The 14480-nt window shown below is 40.5% G+C and overlaps 1 pseudogene; it reads right to left on the bottom strand.

Annotated features, from left to right (window-relative positions):
* Nucleotides 1–568: 568 nt before the first annotated feature.
* LOC103414388 (protein transport protein SFT2-like) lies at nucleotides 569–3070 on the bottom strand (annotated as a pseudogene).
* Between the last annotated feature and the right edge of the window lie 11410 nt (nucleotides 3071–14480).

The raw sequence follows: 14480 nt of genomic DNA, 5'->3' as shown, positions 1-14480 counted from the left end.
TGAAGCCAGTTATTTTCGTGTAGTTTCCTATCGGTTTAATAGGTCTTGCAAGAAATTGCCAAACCTAGTTTTCTAGCACAGCCTAGTCCAACCCTTCTCTACATTCCCTTTGATGGATGTGGCCCATGTGGGTTAAATTAGTTGGCCAAGGCAATGTTCCATTTGCACCATGATGGCATCCCGTCTAGAGTAGTTTAGAATATCGCTTGTCAAAGGAAAAAAGCCCCATTATCACTTAAACAATCACAAGCCGCATTTCCAGTTTTCTAGCACCGACATCTGAGAAAATTTCAAGGTTCTAAAAAGGAATATGCCAAGAGTATTTCTTGCTAAAAAATTTCAGATGTCAAACATCAGGCTGCAGTTATATGTGCAAGACACTCGAACAAAACAATAGCAAATTGAAGATCTTCAATCGGACACAGACTTAACTCCGCTTATGATACATCGAAGCTCACATGAAAACAAATAATAAATAGCAGAGCCTGTTTTCTCAGTTAGAATTTCACCATTCAGCATACAACAAAATCTTCCCTCCGAGGCTTCATCACGCAAGACATTGTTTCGGTTTTCATTTATACCTTGCGGGACACGCATTGCAGTTTTCTCTTCGAATTGATCTAAAATCGATGTTTAACAAAGAATTAAACTCTGAAATTTTTACATGATAGCTTCCACTCAAGAATATGCCGCAGGCCATACTAGACTGACCAAAAATCGTAAGTAAGAAATATACAAGGCAACAAAGAGGTCAGAGTCACCACCCAAAGCATCTCATTACGGAAGACTTAAGATAGGAACTCAAACCCGCAGATCCACCAGGAAAGTACGAAACAGCATAGTAAGCAAGTGCCAGAACCTGAAAGTTTTCATTTGCACACAAGTTCAGTGTCTGATAGGACAATTAACACTCTTTGTTAATTATCATATTTGAAAACAAATATCCAGGCAAGTAAGACATGTCGAAACAGATTTAAAAAGCAGAATCATCAGCCAGGTGGAAAAAGAATCAAATAGTAAATCGTAACGATGGAAAAGAATTAGATACCTGTAACACAGAGAAGAAAACAGAGAGAATGTAATTGTGGAGCACCATGGATACATATATGGTACCCACCATACTGCCTAAAAATCCAACAGTAAACGGAAGTCTCTGCATATATCGTGGGAAAAAAAAGTACATCATCAGACAAGTAAATTAGGTGTGGGACAGGTTACAAAGACAACTGAATAGGTACATATGCGATCGAGTTACCTCTTTTGAAGACATGTGAGCAAGCTGATTCTTTGGACCTTTGAGTGCAAAGAAGGATGCCATAATAAAGGCACACCCAAGCGTAAAGCAGATAGCAAACTTCTGAGGCATCAACACCATGACAGGAAGGAACGTGGTAAATGCGATAAAAACAAAGAACACCCCAGTTGCTAGAAACAAGCCAAAATACATGAGAGCTTTTCCTGAAGGGACATTACTAGTAGCAGACTGGAGGCTCCCAGGTATATCTCTCACTGCTTTGGAAACCCTGTACAGGAACCGAAAAAATCAAACAAAGACTGCAGCAATTCTTAGATAAAATAAAAACCCAGAAAACAAATCAATATTAACTTTCATCTCAAACTTGGTCCACTCAGCGGGTGTAGGCAAACTATACAAAACTAGGGTACTGGGTGAATGATATGTTTCAGGCAAAGAAAGGGAGTGAATTTCTATTTAAAACTGAATAACCACTTTCGATATTTGCAATCAGAAAAATCATTCCATAGAACAACAGAACGACAAGAAAAAGCAATATGCGTTCCCTGCGCCCCCCACTCCTCCTCTTCTTTCCCTAACTTCTGATTTATGTCGATATGCCACATTACTAGGATAACCTTTCTGCCCATCATGAAGGAACAACACAACTATTGAAACAACTGTTGGATTTTAGTCTTGCTTAGAGTTATTTGTGAATTGTGAAATTTAAGAACTTCAGATCTACTACTAAAAAACCATTGTGCATTTCGCAGCTTTTTTCTAATCATATGAAGCTGAGACACACATATTCAGTTTACGCATTCTACTAACTTAAATACACTCTGCTATGAGCTAATTCTCATTTCGTAAATACCTCGGCCAGGACCCTCCACTAATCCTATAACTCATATAGCTTGGAAGCTCTTCGTTTAACTATAGTCCAATCATACAGTCAGGACGCAGAAGGAAATTCATAGACCCTCAATCAGCATATGAAACATCATAACCAGTATGATGCACTCAATCAAATACTAATCACAGATCCAAGCACAGAAATCAGATGCCCATCATCACATTACATACCTAATCCCTATTGCAAATTTTACGAAACAGGTCAAGAAATTAGCTTATTCTACAGACTCAACAGCTCCTAAACCCCTAAAAACCAAAATCTCCATATCAGATTCACCTCAACATTTTGTCATTTACACAAACATAAACATAAACAGCCCCATACAAAATTCACCAAAAATATACACAAAAATCATTAATCCAAAATCAGATTCACTTATTTATACAAAAAATATCCAAAACCCATGATCAAGTTCACCTAAATATGCACTAAATCGAGAACCCAATTATCAGATCACTTAAAAACACAGAAATTAAAAAACTCACTACCCAAATCTCCAACAAATAACTGCACGGTAACTAAAATGCTGAGTTAACTAAGCAAAAAACTATGATCAGATACGAACGTACACGCTGAAAGTTCCGGAAACGGTGTCGTTAGCAGAACGGACCGCAGATTCGAGATCGAATCCAAGTCCCCAAGAGGAGCTCTCGTCCGTAGACTGTGAAGCGGCCTAGGAGTTCCAATCCGCTAACAAGGACGACGACGACGGCTTCTGCGAGTCATCGACGCCGCTGCCTGTCTGCGAAAACCATTCCTGCGCCATATTCTGCATTGTGAAGAAGCTTCGCCGGGGAATTGGAAAATCACCGACTTTGAGCTTTCGGGGAATTTAGAATTGGAGAATGGAATGGAAAAGCACGTTTCTTTTTGTCGAGTTTCCTTGTCGAAACTTGTTTCCGGTGGATAGAAAAACGGCGGTTTGGTGGTTTCCCGGGATAATTGTCGCCGTGGAGGCTTAGGAATGAAGCATAAGGCTAGCGGTGGGCGTGGGTTGGTTTGTGTCTGCTTGGAGCCAAAATGGAAACCAAACCAACTTAAGTTGGTTGGGTCAAAATTGCAAATCAAAATCAACTAAATTAGGTTTAAGATCGATCACGTCGGGTAATCGAGTCGAGAGTGATGGGTTGATTTGGGTCAGTTCTCGATTTGTGTGAAGACGAAAATACGTAACAAATTTTTCTCTCAAAAGCTACCCAATGTAGAACTAATATGAGTGATTGCTAAGCAGCCCAAAAGTTTTGAGAACTGATTTATATTACTACATAGAGACTTTTAAACTAATCACGTTTTGTTTTCAGGTGATGAAACATGGTAACTTGCAAATAACTAATCATTTATATTATTACACATATAAATTATAATTAAAAAATTAAATTAAATATATATGGATCGGTTCAATTAAATACACTCTAGAAATTTTAAAAACCAATTACCAAACCGATTATGATCGGTGTGATGCAATTTAACCATCATAAATAAAATAAAATAAAAAAACCAAACCAAAACAATTTTTTAAATGCCCAGCCCTACATAAGGCTGGCCGCTGGTACTAGTTTAAATTTCAATTTTTTAATTTTTTTGGGTGAGAAAGAAATTATTTGGCTTCTCCTCGTCCTTGGGCCTAGTGAGATGTTTTCAAAATGGGCGACCACGGGCTCAATTACGAAATTGTATCAATTTGCTTGCAATAGATTTTTTTTTTTTTTAACAAATGATATTATCTACACTAAAAGGGTGAGGGTGATGATAATGTGATTCAAATTTACCTTCACTGAAAGTCAAACCTAAAATCTCTCACTTACAAGTGAAAAGAAATACCACCACGCCGTAATACGAAGTAGCTTAAATCTTTAGTTCTATAGAAAGCGCCTTATCCATCGCGCATTAGAAGCTTTGAAATTGTATATCTGACCGAAAAAAAATTTCAAATCTTATGAACATATGTTTTCTCTCAATTTATAAATCGATGATGTGATTGGTGTAGAGTTCAGTTTTGGACGTGTGAAGATTATTGTAGAAGTCACATTTGCACTATTAAGACCAAACTACGTGGTTGGAGCTCTATGAGGTTTGTCTGGTGCACCTGTGACTTCAACATCAACTTCATCAACACCCGTGGAGCCATATTAAGGGCTACCCTGGTCTATAACCCAGGTAGCTTTTGGTAGAAAATAAAATTTTACATGTAATTTTTATTGATTTTTTAATGTAGCCCACTATGTATTTAGTCACTGATTCGAATTCTCTCGGTTTAATTATATGATACAATTTACAAACCATCTCTTTTTCTCACGTCTTTTTTCTCATAGCTTCTTTGTAAGATCCCACATCGCCCAGGGGAGTGGATCATGTAAGCCGTATATGTATATTCTCATCTCTACCTAGCACGAGGTCTTTTGGGAGCTCACTGGCTTCGGGTTCCATTGGAACTCTGAAGTTAAGCGAGTTCGTGCGAGAGCAATCTCATGTTGGGTGACCCACTAGGAAGTTCTCGTGTAAGTTCCTAGAAATCAAACCGTGAAGGTGTGGTCGGGGCCTAAAGTGGATTCAAGTAATACTCGTCACTACGAACGCATAAGCAAAAGCCGTTTACGAGTTCGGATTATAACGGTATAGTTATGGACGTTTGAAGTTGGTTATGTAAAGGTAGTTAAATTATTTGAACTCCCACCTTGTAGGATTGAGAACCAATCAACATATGGGTTAAGGGGACCAATCAGATTTGAGGGAGAGAGAATGAGAGCCAATGAGGAAAAAGAAAGAAAAAAAGAAGGGGGAAAGCTCCCAGCCTTCCCGTAGCCTTTCACACGCACCCATACTCATTGCAACCACCCATCTTCCAAGGCCGATTCCGCCCAACTCCGGTGGAGTTTTTCGACACCACCACCACCATCTTGAAGCTCTCATTCCCCTCTACAAAACCCAACTAAGAAGCACCTTGATTAACCACTGTATGAGGCGGTTTGAGACCACAAAAGTGGACGGTTCTCGCGATGCTCCGGCCACCATTTTCAATTTTCTGGCCAATCGCCAAAGCAATGGTTGATGCCACCACTTAGGCTTTGTAGCCCATCATCCCAGGAGAAAATCCCAACCAACCTTGACCCTATTGGACCACCGTAGACGACGAATTGATGCCAGGAAGCTTTAGGCACCCGCCGGCTTTGTGGGAAAAATTGACTATCTTCTGTCCACTTTTGGACTTCGTGGTAGGTATGGAAGTTGTTCCTCTCTTTGAAATCTTCATTTTTGTGAATTTTGGTAATTTTTAGAAATAGTTGAATTTTCCGGCAAGTCGGGGCAGCCAATCGCCACCTGCGGCGGCACATGGGCCGAGGGGTCCCCTGACCTTCCTAGGCTAAATTTGAATACCTTGGTTCCATTTGTGAAGTCCGATTGACGAAATTCTGTCGTTTGAACTTAGTCCCATTATGGTTCGCCACTTGATTATTTCATCAACCGACGATCCGACCGTTGGATCATCATTAAATTTTAATACATTATAGTACGTAATATTTGAGGATATTAGAAACTTACAGATCGGGAATCTGACGTACGGATCTTCCCAAATTGGAATTGTAATTTCGTAAAATAAAACGTTGACCACCATTTGAATTGGCAATTGGAGGAGATCCAACCGTTGGATCGTAATGAAACTTTAGTATGATGTTTTAGAAGCACAATGTGGATCTTTGGAAGTTACGGATCGGAAATCTGAGATACGGATCTTTTGGATTGAGTTACGTAGGGTTGTGGACCCTACTGTCAATCTTTGACCGACGATTGACTTTTGGTCAATGGGTCGATTTAGTGAATTTTCAACTTGTATTGGAATCTAAATATTTTTAGATTAAAATGTTTATAAAAATCAATTATGATAATCTGCATAAATTTTATTTAGAAAAAATAAGTGAAAAAAGAAGTTATTTAAATTTTAACCCAAAAATTAAAAATGGTCTAAATGTCCATTATAGTCTTTAAAATTAGAAACTTATTCGTATTTCCCAGTCTCCTCCACTCCTACCTGACACTTGTTCCCCAGCCTCGTCTTCTCCAACCAATGAATAACCAGAACAAAATGCAATAGGAGTAAAACAAATTTTGACAGGACAAATTGCAGGTCTGAAAAAGGGTCAGAGTCGCAGAAATAGTACCACCATGACCGTCCTTTTCATTCTTTTTTTGTTTCGCTCTGGTGTTGCCCTGGCCCCAAGTCTCCTCAGCCTTCTCTCATGAAATAGTACCACGAGCGTCCTTTTCATGAAAGCATGCAGGCCAACTCTTTTCCAAATGCGAATAAATAAAAAACAATACTTGACGATATAAGAATGAATAAAAACATTTACTCAAAATATTTCGTGTTTGAATTGCAGAATTTTTTACTTACGGTAAGATAATGAATCACTTTATGCATATCATCTTGCAAAAATTTGAATTAGAACTGAGATAGTTTAGTCAATCTATTGTAGTAAATACATAGACAGTTCGTAATATTTTTACTAAATTTGTTCATCTATTTTTTATATCGTTTGATGACTAAATGATCTTAGTTTTAATTGAATTTTTGTAGAGGTGATCCTAATAGAGTGATTTAGAATATGAACGGTTTGAATCATAAACATGAAGTTCTATGATTTGACAACGAACGATTTTTTGAATAAGAACTCTACTCATCTTTTGAGTAGCCAAATATTATTCATAAATAAATAAATATATAGTCTCCAAGTACTCGTAGGCGCATCTAAGAGCATAGCACATCCTCTTGAGGGTCAAAATTAAGCGAATGAAAGAAAGAAAAAAAGCACTTGATTTATGTCTGGTTTGGTACTAAGGTGATTCTGAAAAAAGATGGTATCAAAAAAAGTTGGGAGCTTTTTTGTGTTTGGTAAACATTCAGCTTCAGCTTTTTTTACAGTTTTGGGTGAAAAAAAGCCAAAAACAAGAAGCTGCAAAACCCAGCTTTGAAAAACCGGTTTTTTTTTACATCTATTTTACATAAAAGTTTACCAAACACTGTAATACTGCTTTTTTTTTTCAAAAGCATTTTTACAAAAAAGTTTACCAAACACTCTACAACTTTATTTCACAGCTGCTTATTCTCACAGCACAGCAGAAGCAGTTTTTTTTCAAAGCACAACAATACCAAACCAGCCCTTAGTAGAACACCGGCCGGTGAGTCATGAATTTTGTGTTTTTTTTTCTCTCGTTGTGTAGAAGATAATGCTACCATATTTATAAAAAGAAAAAAAAATACATCCATTGAAATATGTAACACTTTATGTATTATCTGTCAATTATAAGACTAATCACATTGATCGCAATAGTTTGTCACAATTTACACTAAAGATTGAGTGCTTCAGTTAACGTTTAACTATATTCGCATGCACCACCTACATCTCTCTGTAATGAAAGTGGATCTCATCTCACGTACATAGGATCCAACGGTCCACACGAATGAGAACAAACATTAACGAGAGAGGTAGTAAAAAAAAGTAATTAGTTACGATACAAAAGCATTGTTGTTAGTCTTAAAACTCAAAGAAAATGTACTATGGTAAGTAAGTTAATTAGTGGTTATGAACAAAGCTTAGCTCGTTCACTAGACAGATGGTCGAGCCTGGCGCCCTATGCATAGGCCAATCGAGCCCAACATTTGGAAATTCAAGTACTTAGACAAATTTTTTTGGCCAATTTTCCCCTACCGTTAGTTTTCCATAGGTTTCCCTCAAATTAACGTTAACTCTTATCAAGTGCTCACCACGTGACTCTTCTTTGAGGACAAAAACATCATTTCGCTAGACCTTTAGATACAAAAGTTATAGAATCACACAGGTTTGCATAGGTCGACTTTGTAGAAATTTAGGATTTTTAATTATTTTAAAGAACTAATAGACCGAACTACCCTCACATGTTGTGTACATGTTTCCATTTAACATAAATTTGGATGAAATGAATGAAAAACTAACATGAAGGGGGTAATCGCCAAAAAAAATTAGTTTTAGTTCCTAATTTTCTAATTAAATGATTTAAAGGAGAAATCGAAAGCTAAGTGAAAATTTAAGCGGGAAATCAGAGTTTCTCAATTGTTCAATAAGTAAATTCCTTCTACATAAACACGCCCAGATGGAACCTTCACGTGGAAGCAAATCTAGAGTTTCGAAAATGTCCTTTGTCTAGGAAGACAGGTGGCCACTTACCCATCATCACGTGGACTCCAATTTGGCAATTTCATGTTTGGGAACATGAAATCGAAAAAAAAATAAATTGGAAGTGTGACCTTGAAATAGCATTGTACTCCATGCATTGACGTGGTGGTAATTGGTGATCCATGCATTGATAATTTGGTATGGTGGTCACTTATTTGTACATTTTGTCTTGTGTCTCCAAGGCGCTTGCAGCAACTGACAAAACGGATATAAGACCGGAGGAGGATTGTCTGCCCTCCAAGTTTCGGTGCCCTTCCATGCCCTCCTGTTTTGTGTGGTCACGGTTAAGCCATGTTAATATTTTATATTATTTTTTTATAGAAATAATAAGACAAAAATGAATAATAATATAAAATATTAACGTGGTTTAACCGCGACCACACAATCAGGAGGGCATGGGAGGGCACGGGAACTTGGAGGGCAGACAATCCTCCTCCTATAAGACCAATTCAGATGTGACAGTTTTGGTATACAACATCTATATACCATATTAAGCACTTTCTCTCTCTCTCTCTCTCTCTCCCCCCCCTCTCCACTGTCTTAATTTTTCGCATATTCCATACACAGCTATGACAATTCGAGTTGATAATATTAAGCACAATATTATCTATCAAACTTAGTAATCTCTACTTGTTCGCGTCAGGAATTTCCGTTGGGGATGTCTCCTGGCCGACGAGCACACAGCTCCCCTGGAGGTTGGCGCCGGTTGAGGGCTGCTGTCGGGCTTCTACTTCACTGTCGGGCGTTGTCGGGCAAGTCTCGTCGGGCAAGGCTCTTCTGGCAAGGCTGAAAGAAAAGGACAGCGTTAACTTTGAGAGGTGCCTTTGTGGGGCCTTAGGTGTAGGCCTTGAGGCTCACAATCAAGGTTAACATTTAGGTGCTCAGGCGTGCCACTACCATCTTTAGCATGGCAGATGTAAAATGGATATCGCTTTAGTTGCATATATGTATGTATCCAAGAAACCGTGTTAGTTATAACAGGTGGCTTTGTGGGGCCTTAGGTGTAGGCCTTGAGGCTTCCCATCTATAACTAAACCGATGCTTGAACACATCATATTTGTTCTCGTGATTGCCGGAGTTTTCTAACTATTATACTTCTGATTACCCGAGTCCAAGAAGTAGAATGAACCCAAATAGGTGCCTTTGTGGGGCCTTAGGTCTCCTTGAGGCTTCCCATCAGAGTTCATTCTTATACTTAGACTCTTTAGATTGCTGAACGGAATGAATCCAAATAGATGCCTTTGTGGGGCCTTAGGTGTAGGCCTTGAGGCTTTCCATTAGGATCAATTCCATGCTCAAGCGTTCTATGGTAATCATGATATAATAGAAGGAAAACTAGAGAGTAGGTTGATTACTTGCGCCCCAAGTAACTTCGGACTTCTCGTTTATCAAGGACTGTCGTGGATGGGTTAAGTCCATATAAGGTTCTTTTTTATGCCTTGAGGCCAAGGACTTTTAACTGATCAGATTTACATGCCCGAGGGCTTAGGACTTGGATCTGGTTTGAACACTGACGATATATTCAAATCGGATTCAAGTACTGAGAAAGCCTTTTAATAGTCATATTGCTAGAAATAACTTGCATATAACTGGAAGTATACAACATATTGAAAAGACAAAATCAAAGCAAAGAAGGTCGGGCAAGGTTAAAACTTATCGGGTAAGGTTGCTCGTCTTGCAGGTTCCTATCTTTGTAGTTTTGTCAAAGGTCTGAAAGCTTAGAGGGAGAGAGAGAGATTACAAAAAATGAATCAATACTACAGCAAGGTTGAACAAGGTAGCAGAGCTATTACAAAGGGTTGAAGAGAGGGTTATCCCGAGAGGGATGAAGGTTTGTCCCGAAAGGGATGAAGGCTGACTACAGCTTTGTTTTGAAGGCAAATCTGACTTTGGGCAGAGTTTGTGCTTGCATTTGTTTGTTTGATTGAGTGTCTTTATTCTTGGTTTCTCCTTCTTCTTATATAGACAACTCGGCTTGGTCTTCTGTAGCAGCAGCTTTGCCCGAATGTGGCTTGCGGGTGATGACTTATCAGCTTTATTACATGTAATGCCACCATAAAGTGCTTTATGGGCTGTGTAACTGATCAGTCTACACCACTTGGCCTTTGGGTAGGTAAGCAAATGGTCTTCATGAGCTGCACCAAGTCAGAAAAGGCCTTTTCCTGCCTTCTGGGTTTTGACTGGGTTCTGGCTATTTTTCCTTTTGGGCCTCCTTTCGGGCCAGCTCCTTCCTTGAGCCCAAAGTTCAAGTTTTGATCCAAACAGTGCCCCCTTCAATCAATATTTAGCCTGGAATTCCAGGCGCCAATATTGATTGAAAAAGCTCTTTATAAAACCCACGAACCCCTTGCGGTTGAACTCCTCGATCCCTTGTATTCACAGCAAGAAATCCTTCTCTAAGGTTTCGCCCTCGTCATCTTCCCTGGTATTCCTTTCTCGAACTTCCTCAAATGATTGCGGAATCTAGCCAAACCCAACCCTCTTACAAATCTGGCGAAGGAATCGCCACTCTGCGTCGTCTACTCAATGGGCTGCATCGCCCTCGAGCAGGTCTGCATTCCGAGCTTTTCTTTGAGGCGCATGGGGTACAATCATTGGGTCCCGCCTGGATTTCTCGGGTCCCATCAGTGGTGGAGAGCAACATGCCTAGAGATAACTGGTTTTCCCCAAATCCCTACTCAGCTAAGTCGGGCATCTCTTCCTCCAAATGGTCATCATATCGTCGAGGCTTTCCTCTGATGAATGATCCTGCCTGGGCTCAATGGATTGATGATTTAGAGCCTACTTTTAAGAGGAAATGGATCAATAATGGTATTTATGAGTTAATCATGCTTTCGAAGACCTCTATTATTCCCAAGCCCGAACTACTTGTTTCTGCCCTCCTCTTCTGGAATTCGGGCACGAATACCTTTGACTTTCGTATGGGCCCCATGTCTCCCACCATTCTTGACATGGCTCAAGTTTTCGGTTTAAGGCCCTCGGGCAGGATAGTGGACGTCACTCAAGATTGGGTTCAGTCATTTTCCACTGGAAGCTTCAGTTCATCTGCTGCATTCCTCTCTTTGAACTATAACTCTGCAACTTTCAAGAGTTATGGGACCTCCTTTAAAGGATTCATCCCCTTCGTAAAAGAGAATTTTAGAGTGGGCTCACCTCGGGTTAATAAAGATCAAGAGCACATGTATTTCCTCTTATACTGGCTCAACAAGCATATCTTCCCCAACAAATCTAAAGGGGTGAGGGTTGAATGGATCCCCTTAGTAGAAGCTCTCCACAACTTTGATGATATAACTACAGGTTCATTCCTTCTTTCCCATCTTTATCATCTTCTTTTCGAGATGACTCAAGGTGAGCCATTTGAGACCAACTTGAATGGACCTATATGGATCATACAAACTTGGCTTCAATGGTACTTTCCAGAATTTCGGGCTGCTAATCTGGAGTTCCCTGAGGGAGTGGCCCCTGCCTGAATCCTGGCTGAAGCTGCCCCTATAGATCATTCCACTTTTGCCTGCTTCTATTTCTTCAGAGTTTGTAGGACTCGATCAGATTTAGAATGGGAGATTTAGAATGGGGTGCGTCGGTCTTGAGAAGATATCCTTGGTTTTCTGACCAAGTCTTTCAAGATGCCCCCGGCGAGGATGCTACCCTCTTTTGCAGGGAGAAATTTATTAGTTGCATTCAATCGAGAGACATGGCCTGGGGAGTTCGAGGCAATATATATGACCGAGGCTTGGAAGTGTACCATCCTAATTTTTGCAGCAGGCAGTTAGGATTTAGATAGGCCATTCCTGTCCCGTTCTTCGACTCTGTCCATTGTGGCACTTCATTCCGGTTACTAACTCCATCTAAAATGACATTCCGAGCTGCCCGACGTAGTCTTGACGTAATGAGTCAAGCGGCCCGAAAGTCCATCATTCTCAATTTTGAGTGCACCTCGCTCTTCTTTTCTTGGTGGGAAGACAAATGGACTAAGAAGTATGGAGGAGATTTGAAAGAAACTCACGATCGCCTTTTCAGCTAACTTTCACTTAAGTCATACCCTGGCTCGGGCGAACTTGAGAATTGGAAGGAGATGATCCAAGAGAAGAATCGATCACTTCTGATAGGTACTTCTCTTTTAATCTGGTTTTGCTTCCTTTCTGGAATCCTTCTATCCTTACTTTTGCTGAATTATGCAGCTCCAGTGGATGTTGAATCGGAGGTCATTGAATCTGAGAATGACTCTGCTAATGCGGCAATTCTTCATGGAGCTGCCGCAGAGGCTGGGAGACGAGAAGCTGGGGAGGGTGCAGATGCTTCAGAATCCTTTGGGGATTCAGGAGCTGAAGAAACACCCGAGGTACTTATTAAAGCGTCTAAGCGAAAGAAAGCGGCTGTGACTAAGACTTCAGATCCTGATCCAGTACCTCTACCCAAAACCACCCGACCAACTCTTGCTAGAAAAAGTAAGAGAGCAAGAACTACTGCTCCTCCTAAGTCATCAGCCCCATCTGCTCCAGTTCCTGAGGCAGGCAGAAAGAAGCAACAATCCTCAAGTGAGTTTCTGTTTTTCTTCATCAAACTATTACCTTTCCCCTTTATCTAATTGTCTCCTTTACCGGCAAACAGGACCCTAAGCATCTAAAAGATCAATCCTTGCTTCTAAGGAGGAACCATTAAGAGCTGCAATGCTAAAAAAGGCCGAAGAACTGCAAATTATTGCCCTCAGAGAACTTGAGGTATGATTTATATATTTTTCTTTAGGCCTCTTCTTGCTCTCATATAACTCTAAATCTGATTATTTGACTCAGGCCGCAAGAAAAGAAAAGCTTTCTTCGCCCGAAGCCTCTCCACAATTTGCCCGAGAGACAAGCCTACCTCCTTTCCAGGTCGACCCTTCAGAGGTGATTTTTCTTTTCTTCTAATTCTTAAATAACTTTCCAATTTCTGGACCTAATGTCTGAATATTTTTAGGCTGGAGCATCTGCTTCCTTGCCTTGTCATGGCCCTCTTCTGAGGTCTATGACCTCTTCTACTGCTCTGGACGCAACCCCTTATTCTCAATTCGATCCATCCACAAGAGTTATGCTGCACTTCGTGGACGAGGACAGTAACTTGGTGAGTCACATATTCCATATTGCACTTCTGCACATTGCTTCCCAACTAACTTTTACTCACGTTCTCCACAGCCTTCTACAGTATATGAACCACCCCCTTCAATAGTGATTTCAGATAATGAACCCATAGTTCCTGAGATCCCTGTAGCTTCAGAGGTATCAATTTCGCGGGTATTTGCTTGCCCGACAGTTGATAAACCTCTTTCTCCTCCTCAAGACCAAACTCAGGTATGGGAGTATTCTCTTCTTGTTATCTCTCTTATGCTCTATTTACTGACAATTATTGCTATCTCTGGGTACCTCTAGGGCACTGGTATAGGTTCAGGTGCAGCTCATCACTCTTCTGCTGGTGGTGAGGAATCTTCCCGCCAACCAGGAATTAGTCATCTTCCTGGTGAAACCCCAGGGCTGAGTCAGGTACATTTCATTTCTCCAAATCTTCTTTTGCCTCAAACTATTCAAATTGTCTTGACCTGGTCTTTTGGCTTTCTGCAGCAAGCTCCAAGAGAAACTCCCTCCCCCCATCTGGTCCGTAAATCAAAGCGCTCTCATCCTCACTCATCTTCTGGAGGTACTGCGATTCCCTTGTCTGGAATTGAGCAGATCGGGCAGGCAGAGATTGCCCCCTCAATGGGCATTCCTTCATCAGAGGAAGCTGCAGTGCAGGATCCTCCTTCTTTTGCATCTCCAAGCCCCGCTAAGTTGCCTAGACTGTTCGAAGCACTTGGACGGCTTGAGACACGGTTGAAATCTTCAAAACAATCTTCAGCTACCCCCATTTCTTCAGAGCAACAGCGAGTCCTTCAGGAATGGGCAAAGAAAGATTTCACCGCTTCATTCAGCCTCAAGGCTCTTTGTGATTTTGAAAAGATCATAACTGAGTCTTTCAAAGCCGGTCGGCTATCAAAACCTCAACATGATTCTTTTCTATCTTTCTTTAAGAACCTGAGAGCCCTTAGGGAACAATACCAGAGAGCGGACAGACAGGCTAATCGGGCAAAATGCTTCATGGAGAAAGAATCAAG

This window comes from Malus domestica, chromosome 17 (genome assembly GCF_042453785.1).
Source record: "Malus domestica chromosome 17, GDT2T_hap1".
Taxonomy (NCBI): Eukaryota; Viridiplantae; Streptophyta; class Magnoliopsida; order Rosales; family Rosaceae; genus Malus; species Malus domestica.
This window is presented reverse-complemented; position numbering and strand designations above follow the sequence as displayed.